At 41.2% G+C, this 9,118-nt stretch overlaps 3 non-coding genes across 3 annotated transcripts; all 3 read right to left on the bottom strand.

Moving 5' to 3' along the window:
* Nucleotides 1–4,604: 4,604 nt before the first annotated feature.
* On the bottom strand, nt 4,605–4,676 carry trnaw-cca (transfer RNA tryptophan (anticodon CCA)). Its single transcript has one exon. It is a non-coding gene; the product is annotated as a tRNA-Trp (tRNA).
* Nucleotides 4,677–6,487: 1,811 nt separating this feature from the next.
* On the bottom strand, nt 6,488–6,559 carry trnaw-cca (transfer RNA tryptophan (anticodon CCA)). The gene has a single exon. It is a non-coding gene; the product is annotated as a tRNA-Trp (tRNA).
* A 1,829-nt stretch (nt 6,560–8,388) lies between these two features.
* Nucleotides 8,389–8,460, bottom strand: trnaw-cca (transfer RNA tryptophan (anticodon CCA)). The gene has a single exon. It is a non-coding gene; the product is annotated as a tRNA-Trp (tRNA).
* Between the last annotated feature and the right edge of the window lie 658 nt (nt 8,461–9,118).

The following is a 9,118-nucleotide window of genomic DNA, read 5'->3' as shown; positions in this document are numbered from 1 at the left end:
ACATGCTTACTCAAACTAACCTCAGTGGTATCATGCCACTCAGTAATATTTGCAGATGTTTTGAGATAACGATATCTGAGTGCTATTGGTAGTGGGGGCTCACAAACAGCCTTCTTTAGGGCTTTTCTTTTACCCATTGTGTAGCTAAGTGTGGGTTGTTACTCAGCCTTATTTTAACATGGAGCCTACTAGTAACTTCAACATTAAATAGCTGTCTAAAAAACGTTTAACTGTTCGCTAGAAGAGTGCCTTGAACTTTTCTTCTTTTTTGAACTTTTGTTTTCCCTTCCAAACAGCACCTTCATTATTTCTTTAGGACCTTTTCTCTTCTTAAGAAACTGAAGCTCTCTGGTAAAATACCACTACATTTTGTAAAGTGATTAACACACATAATATTATTACACACATAATACAACACACTTATATTTACCAGTCTAAAGCTTTGGATATACTGGCATTGTATACATTGTTGTGTGAGCATACGTAGATGGCGCGATCGCTACAAGCATGCACAGATAGGTTTATGGTCAACGCTTTGTTCGATGCAATATTCTCCAGACATCAGGGGGCGTGCGAACAAAAGTGAATAAGTGGGCTCCTGGGTAGCTGACCTTGTAGAGCGCGCGCCCATATATAAAGGTGTACTCCTACAATGTACACTCAAGTTACACCCATTCCTGTTTTGATGGCGAAACGCACAAAATGGCCGCCCCGCCACAGCTAGGCCCTATGACGAAAACTCAAGCTTTTAATAACTTTTCATCTTTAATGTGTTGAGATGGTACAGACCAAATTTGAAGTCGATAGATGAAATCTCTAGGAGGAGATTGTTAAAGTACGACATGTGGAAATGGCCAAAAACGCACACATTTTGTACAATCTATTCAAAATGGCTGACTTCCTGTTGGGTTTACGGCATTGCGCCAATAAGCTTTTTTGTACGTCTTTACATGATACGTGTGTACCAGATTTCCTAAGTCTACATGAAACGTACAGCAGGGGCTCAATTATTAAGTTTTGTAGGGGGCGCTAGCAAGCCATTTTGTCACGCCTATCTACGAAACCCTTAAAATATCAAATTTTTCACCAGGCCTGATGCCTATGCAAAGTTTGGTGAGTTTTTGAGTATGTTAAGCCCCTCAAAAAGGCGATTCGCTGTTGGCGCTCGGGCCCTAAAAAGCTGAATAAGCAAGAAGTAGTAGAAAAGAAGAAGAAAGCGAAGTAAAGGAAAGCAGGCTGCCTAGCAACATTAAAACATCGACGTACTGCCAAACATTACATTTATTTACTCTAAATATTAACCTGACTGTCGTTTATCTCCAAATCGAAATTGTCTGCCTCAAACATTGTTAAAAACACTATTTCTATAAATGCCTATTTTTAGCTTTGACAAAGTGATCTAATGTTTTTCCACACTCACACACACACACAAAATGGTTCTTCTTTTCCCAGTGTGGTGTCTCTCTCTGACCACATATTTAGGGCTGTTTGACTCCCAGTGGTCTGTGCATGAAGAATCAGTCAGATGTTTGTAGAGGCGAACCTACTCGACCAGTCTTCTAGCTGACCATGTTGAACATTGAGTATTCAGAGGTGCACGACCACGAGCCACGACAACTTGCGGAGCCTTCGCGCTGGAAACGACAGCTGTTGTGATGTCTTTTTATAGCTCGCGCACCTCGCGCCGGGAACACCGTGGCTACCGTAAACCTAGCTTGACTTATGTTGCTGTATACCAAAGGATACCAAAGGGATGAACAATAACATTGGTAAAGTCTCTGGAAGGAGCCTTGGTTTGCTGCCGTCGAGGAAAAGTTTAGACTTTTAGTATTAATATTTAATTTGGGCAACTGTGGTGTATCATTGTCAATGCTTAAGATGAAGCCAAGGTGGAATTCCTGCATGGAATGCTCCGCTGAAATATATAAAATTCACGTGATGAAACTGATGTTTTGAGTAACTTGGTAACTCAGAAAAGTTGCCCTGTAGTCAACATTTACAATAGCCAACAAAATGTCTCACAATTTCCAAAAAAACTCTTAAACCTCCCATCTAGCATTATCGACATGCTCTGTGGCTGTCCATCCCTATGCTCGATATGTTTTGAACATTTTTGCCAAAATTCAGCGTGGCCAAATACACTCTGTTTGTCACCAAAATGCATGAATCCTACCTGACTACAACTAGCCTACCGTCCATGCAACCGAGAAAGCTACACACTTTATAGTGTCACCTTTTATGTGTTTAAAGCCACTGAAAGACATTAAGAATTCAAACAATTCTAAAGATTTAACAGGATTTAAGTTTCTTCATTTCCTGTTGTTGTGTGGTCTAAGACTTTCTTGAACTAAGTGCAAAATAACATCACTGAAGGGTTAGCGGCAGTGGATTGCTTATCGCACTTTGGTAATTGGTAGGAAATTGGTTGCCCAAATTTCTGCCTTTCATATGAGCTGAAAGATAATGTAAGACACACGGGAGCATCCTTAGGGTAAAAAGCCGTTTAAATACGTAGGATGACTGATTGAGGAAAAGGACATCTTGATTCTCACAGTATTCATTTGTACCTCTTACTCATTCCACATCAGCTCTACTACTAATTTAAGGAAAAAAAACAAAAGAGCACTGCTGTCACCTCATCATCAGTTAAAGTAAAAAAGTTTCCAGTGAAGTTCCTCAACAGCTTCACTGAGTGGAAGGGAGAAGGGGAACTCCCTGGTAATCTGGTAAACCCCCTGCTTCCGCCTCCTGCAGCCTAAAGAGCAGCACCACACACCAGCAGTGGAAAGTATCTATTTCAAGGTGGGATTATATGGGGCTTTCAATTTTTTTGTTTCATAATAAATTCTTTCAGTTTCTCTTTTATAATCACTTCAGTTTTTCAACTTACTTCATATTCAAATCCTTTGTTTATTAAAGACTTCATAATCTGTATATGTGCATTTCTGTTTGTATAAGAAGGGGAGATTGTTATTATTTTATTTTTCATATACGGCCCATGGTTGCAGCACCTGTACTCTCTGTTGTAGAGCTGTCTCTTTAAAATCCTTCTGAAAAAGCCCAGTCTGCTCTCATTGGTCAGTGTTTCCGGGTCTACGCATCATTGGCATCTGAAGCTTTTAAAGTGCCCATATTATGAAAAAATCACTTTTTCTGGGATTTGGGGTGTTAGTTTGTGTCTCTGGTGCTTCCACACGCATACAAACTTGGAAAAAAAACCCATCCATGCTGTTTTGAGTGAGATACAGGTTTCTGAATGTATCCTGCCTTCAGTCTCTTGGTGAGCTGTTCAAAATCGGCAGGGCTATCTACGTTATTGGCCGAAACATTTGGTGTGTGCTAACCACTTTAGCTGATACCACATCAGCTAGCTGTTTCTACAACTTCGGTCAGTACAAGGCAGGATTAGCCAGGAGACTTCTTCTAAACGAGGGTGCACTTACAACTTTGCATGGAATACCTGCAGCCGAGGGACTAGCTGCTAGCACCGCTAGCGGTTATCCACCTCATTCTCAATGGCAAAACACTGCTACAACACACACAAGTTCACCCTAATCTACAAAAGAAATTGTATATAACTACTTACATGTCCCTCATTTGCTGGCGCTGCTGCTAGCGCTGCTACTAGCACCGCTAGCTAGCTAGTAGTCCTTACCTAGCTACTGTGCATGTGCGACTCCCAGCAGAGATGGGATAGAAGTGTGATGTCTCACTCTGTAGCTAAAACAGAGATCTCAACACACAGGGTGAAAAGAGTAGCTGCAGCAATGTGCAGTACAACAAAAATATGGTGTTTTTTGAACATTAAACCATGTAAACCTGTTCTGGTACAACCTCAAAATACAATTATGAACCTGAAAATGAGCATAATATGGGCACTTTAAACCAAAAACTAAACAACCAGATATGTTCCAGCAGGAACGTGATCTGAAATTGGGGAGAAACTAACATTATCGGCAGACAAGATTACAGGTTTCCTTGGTGTTAGCATGTAGATAGATAGATAGATAGATAGATAGATAGATAGATAGATAGATGGATAGATACTTTTTTCATCCCGAAGGAAATTTTAGGCATCCAGTAGCTTAGACAACCATAACACAACAAACACATACTTACACACATATATCACACATACATAAGAATAAAAATAAAAAAGTTAGCCTTCTGATGTGGAGTCAGACGCTCTACCTTTGAGCTACAGAGTCTGTTTTACATCACCACTCATCAATTAACAAACTAAACACTGGTGCTGGGAAATGGATTAAATTAAACAATACTAGAAGGACACTCGGAGAGCACAGACCTTCGCCAAGGCCATGCCCACTCTCACAATGCTAATGAAAGTGAATCATAATTTCACAAATTGAAAACCTTTATAATTCTAGTTTCCAGTTGAATGGCCACTTTTGAGTTCTTGAGATAAAACTGTTTTTAAGCTGCTAGTAAGGATTGTCAGTTTAATTGCTAGTCCAGTCATTTTATTACTAGTAATTCAGAGCCCATTTTGCAGTTCCTGGTGTGATTAAATCTCCAGTATGTGATCAAGATACCACCCTATCCTGTCTGACCCTTGTCCAATGGAGGTAGAGAAACAGAAACATTGACCCTGACGTGATTTGAACACGCAACCTTCTGATCTGGAGTCAGACGCGCTACCGTTGCGCCACAGAGTCTGAAAACCAGGTTACCAAACTGGTGACAAGTCCAACACTGGGGGGGAGACATTGATTAAAACCATTGGAGTAGTTGATTTAAAGGTGAGTTATTACGCCCATTCTCAGGTTCATACTTGTGCTTTGTGTTTCTACTAGAACATTTGACATGCTTTAATGTTCAAAAAACACTTTATTTTTCATATACGGCCCATGGTTGCAGCACCTGTACTCTCTGTTGTAGAGCTGTCTCTTTAAAATCCTTCTGAAAAAGCCCAGTCTGCTCTCATTGGTCAGTGTTTCCGGGTCTACGCATCATTGGCATCTGAAGCTTTTAAAGTGCCCATATTATGAAAAAATCACTTTTTCTGGGATTTGGGGTGTTAGTTTGTGTCTCTGGTGCTTCCACACGCATACAAACTTGGAAAAAAAACCACATCCATGCTGTTTTGAGTGAGATACAGGTTTCTGAATGTATCCTGCCTTCAGTCTCTTGGTGAGCTGTTCAAAATCGGCAGGGCTATCTACGTTATTGGCCGAAACATTTGGTGTGTGCTAACCACTTTAGCTGATACCACATCAGCTAGCTGTTTCTACAACTTCGGTCAGTACAAGGCAGGATTAGCCGGGAGACTTCTTCTAAACGAGGGTGCACTTACAACTTTGCATGGAATACCTGCAGCCGAGGGACTAGCTGCTAGCACCGCTAGCGGTTAGCCACCTCATTCTCAATGGCAAAACACTGCTACAACACACACAAGTTCACCCTAATCTACAAAAGAAATTGTATATAACTACTTACATGTCCCTCATTTGCTGGCGCTGCTGCTAGCGCTGCTACTAGCACCGCTAGCTAGCTAGTAGTCCTTACCTAGCTACTGTGCATGTGCGACTCCCAGCAGAGATGGGATAGAAGTGTGATGTCTCACTCTGTAGCTAAAACAGAGAGCTCAACACACAGGGTGAAAAGAGTAGCTGCAGCAATGTGCAGTACAACAAAAATATGGTGTTTTTTGAACATTAAACCATGTAAACCTGTTCTGGTACAACCTCAAAATACAATTATGAACCTGAAAATGAGCATAATATGGGCACTTTAAACCAAAAACTAAACAACCAGATATGTTCCAGCAGGAACGTGATCTGAAATTGGGGAGAAACTAACATTATCGGCAGACAAGATTACAGGTTTCCTTGGTGTTAGCATGTAGATAGATAGATAGATAGATAGATAGATAGATAGATAGATAGATAGATAGATAGATAGATAGATGGATAGATACTTTTTTCATCCCGAAGGAAATTTTAGGCATCCAGTAGCTTAGACAACCATAACACAACAAACACATACTTACACACATATATCACACATACATAAGAATAAAAATAAAAAAGTTAGCCTTCTGATGTGGAGTCAGACGCTCTACCTTTGAGCTACAGAGTCTGTTTTACATCACCACTCATCAATTAACAAACTAAACACTGGTGCTGGGAAATGGATTAAATTAAACAATACTAGAAGGACACTCGGAGAGCACAGACCTTCGCCAAGGCCATGCCCACTCTCACAATGCTAATGAAAGTGAATCATAATTTCACAAATTGAAAACCTTTATAATTCTAGTTTCCAGTTGAATGGCCACTTTTGAGTTAAAACTGTTTTTAAGCTGCTAGTAAGGATTGTCAGTTTAATTGTTAGTCCAGTCATTTCATTACTAGTATTTCAAAGCCCATTTTGCAGTTCCTGGTGTGATTAAATCTCCAGTATGTGATCAAGATACCACCCTATCCTGTCTGACCCTTGTCCAATGGAGCTAGAGAAACAAAAACATTGACCCTGACGTGATTTGAACACGCAACCTTCTGATCTGGAGTCAGACGCGCTACCGTTGCGCCACAGAGTCTGAAAACCAGGTTACCAAACTGGTGACAAGTCCAACACTGGGGGGGAGACATTGATTAAAACCATTGGAGTAGTTGATTTAAAGGTGAGTTATTACGCCCATTCTCAGGTTCATACTTGTGCTTTGTGTTTCTACTAGAACATTTGACATGCTTTAATGTTCAAAAAACACTTTATTTTTCATATACGGCCCATGGTTGCAGCACCTGTACTCTCTGTTGTAGAGCTGTCTCTTTAAAATCCTTCTGAAAAAGCCCAGTCTGCTCTCATTGGTCAGTGTTTCCGGGTCTACGCATCATTGGCATCTGAAGCTTTTAAAGTGCCCATATTATGAAAAAATCACTTTTTCTGGGATTTGGGGTGTTAGTTTGTGTCTCTGGTGCTTCCACACGCATACAAACTTGGAAAAAAAACCCATCCATGCTGTTTTGAGTGAGATACAGGTTTCTGAATGTATCCTGCCTTCAGTCTCTTGGTGAGCTGTTCAAAATCGGCAGGGCTATCTACGTTATTGGCCGAAACATTTGGTGTGTGCTAACCACTTTAGCTGATACCACATCAGCTAGCTGTTTCTACAACTTCGGTCAGGACAAGGCAGGATTAGCCGGGAGACTTCTTCTAAACGAGGGTGCACTTACAACTTTGCATGGAATACCTGCAGCCGAGGGACTAGCTGCTAGCACCGCTAGCGGTTAGCCACCTCATTCTCAATGGCAAAACACTGCTACAACACACACAAGTTCACCCTAATCTACAAAAGAAATTGTATATAACTACTTACATGTCCCTCATTTGCTGGCGCTGCTGCTAGCGCTGCTACTAACACCGCTAGCTAGCTAGTAGTCCTTACCTAGCTACTGTGCATGTGCGACTCCCAGCAGAGATGGGATAGAAGTGTGATGTCTCACTCTGTAGCTAAAACAGAGAGCTCAACACACAGGGTGAAAAGAGTAGCTGCAGCAATGTGCAGTACAACAAAAATATGGTGTTTTTTGAACATTAAACCATGTAAACCTGTTCTGGTACAACCTCAAAATACAATTATGAACCTGAAAATGAGCATAATATGGGCACTTTAAACCAAAAACTAAACAACCAGATATGTTCCAGCAGGAACGTGATCTGAAATTGGGGAGAAACTAACATTATCGGCAGACAAGATTACAGGTTTCCTTGGTGTTAGCATGTAGATAGATAGATAGATAGATAGATAGATAGATAGATAGATAGATAGATAGATAGATAGATAGATAGATAGATAGATAGATAGATACTTTTTTCATCCCGAAGGAAATTTTAGGCATCCAGTAGCTTAGACAACCATAACACAACAAACACATACTTACACACATAAATCACACATACATAAGAATAAAAATAAAAAAGTTAGCCTTCTGATGTGGAGTCAGACGCTCTACCTTTGAGCTACAGAGTCTGTTTTACATCACCACTCATCAATTAACAAACTAAACACTGGTGCTGGGAAATGGATTAAATTAAACAATACTAGAAGGACACTCGGAGAGCACAGACCTTCGCCAAGGCCATGCCCACTCTCACAATGCTAATGAAAGTGAATCATAATTTCACAAATTGAAAACCTTTATAATTCTAGTTTCCAGTTGAATGGCCACTTTTGAGTTCTTGAGATAAAACTGCTTTTAAGCTGCTAGTAAGGATTGTCAGTTTAATTGTTACTCCAGTCATTTCATTGTCCTGTAATTCAGAGCCCATTTTGCAGTTCCTGGTGATTAAATCTCCAGTATGTGATCAAGATACCACCCTATCCTGTCTGACCCTTGTCCAATGGAGCTAGAGAAACAGAAACATTGACCCTGACGTGATTTGAACACGCAACCTTCTGATCTGGAGTCAGACGCGCTACCATTGCGCCACAGAGTCTGAAAACCAGGTTACCAAACTGGTGACAAGTCCAACACTGGGGGGGAGACGTTAAAAACATTGGAGTGCTGTCGAGCATGGGTAGAGAGTAGATGCGCCGTTGCCCGCTCTTACATATTTATCCATTAATTTTGTTTTAAACGTCTGTTTAGCTCGTTGTCTTTCTCCTATTATCGGTTCGGACTATTTAAGACATCTGCCGATATGTCCGGGAAGGGTTCTACTCGTCAAGGACGCCCAGCTCGAGGTTAAAACCGACATGCTAACGAGAAAGCTAACCAGCCTTCTCCCGCACATGACGGCGACGACGATGAAGGAGGCTGTCACTCTCGCAGTTGGTAAAACTTATTGAAAGTTTCAGGGCTGAAACCCACGGTTCACTGTGCACCCTGCAGTCTGCTATAGACTCTTTTGGGACACGTCTTGCTGAAGTTGAAACTTCCCTGCCAGACTGCGACGTTAGGATTACTGCGCTTCAGGCCAAATGTGAAAAGCTGGTGAATTGCACCAAGTTGCTAATGGCTAAATCGCAGGACCTTGAATTGAGGAGCAGACGGCAGAATCTACATGTTCCTGAAAACATGGAGGCTGGCTCGGATCTAGCATATGGGCAATCTAGACATGTGCCCAGGGGCCCTTGTGCATACAGGGGCCCTCC

Source organism: Sander vitreus, chromosome 14, assembly GCF_031162955.1.
Source record: "Sander vitreus isolate 19-12246 chromosome 14, sanVit1, whole genome shotgun sequence".
Lineage (NCBI taxonomy): Eukaryota > Metazoa > Chordata > Actinopteri > Perciformes > Percidae > Sander > Sander vitreus.
This window is presented reverse-complemented; position numbering and strand designations above follow the sequence as displayed.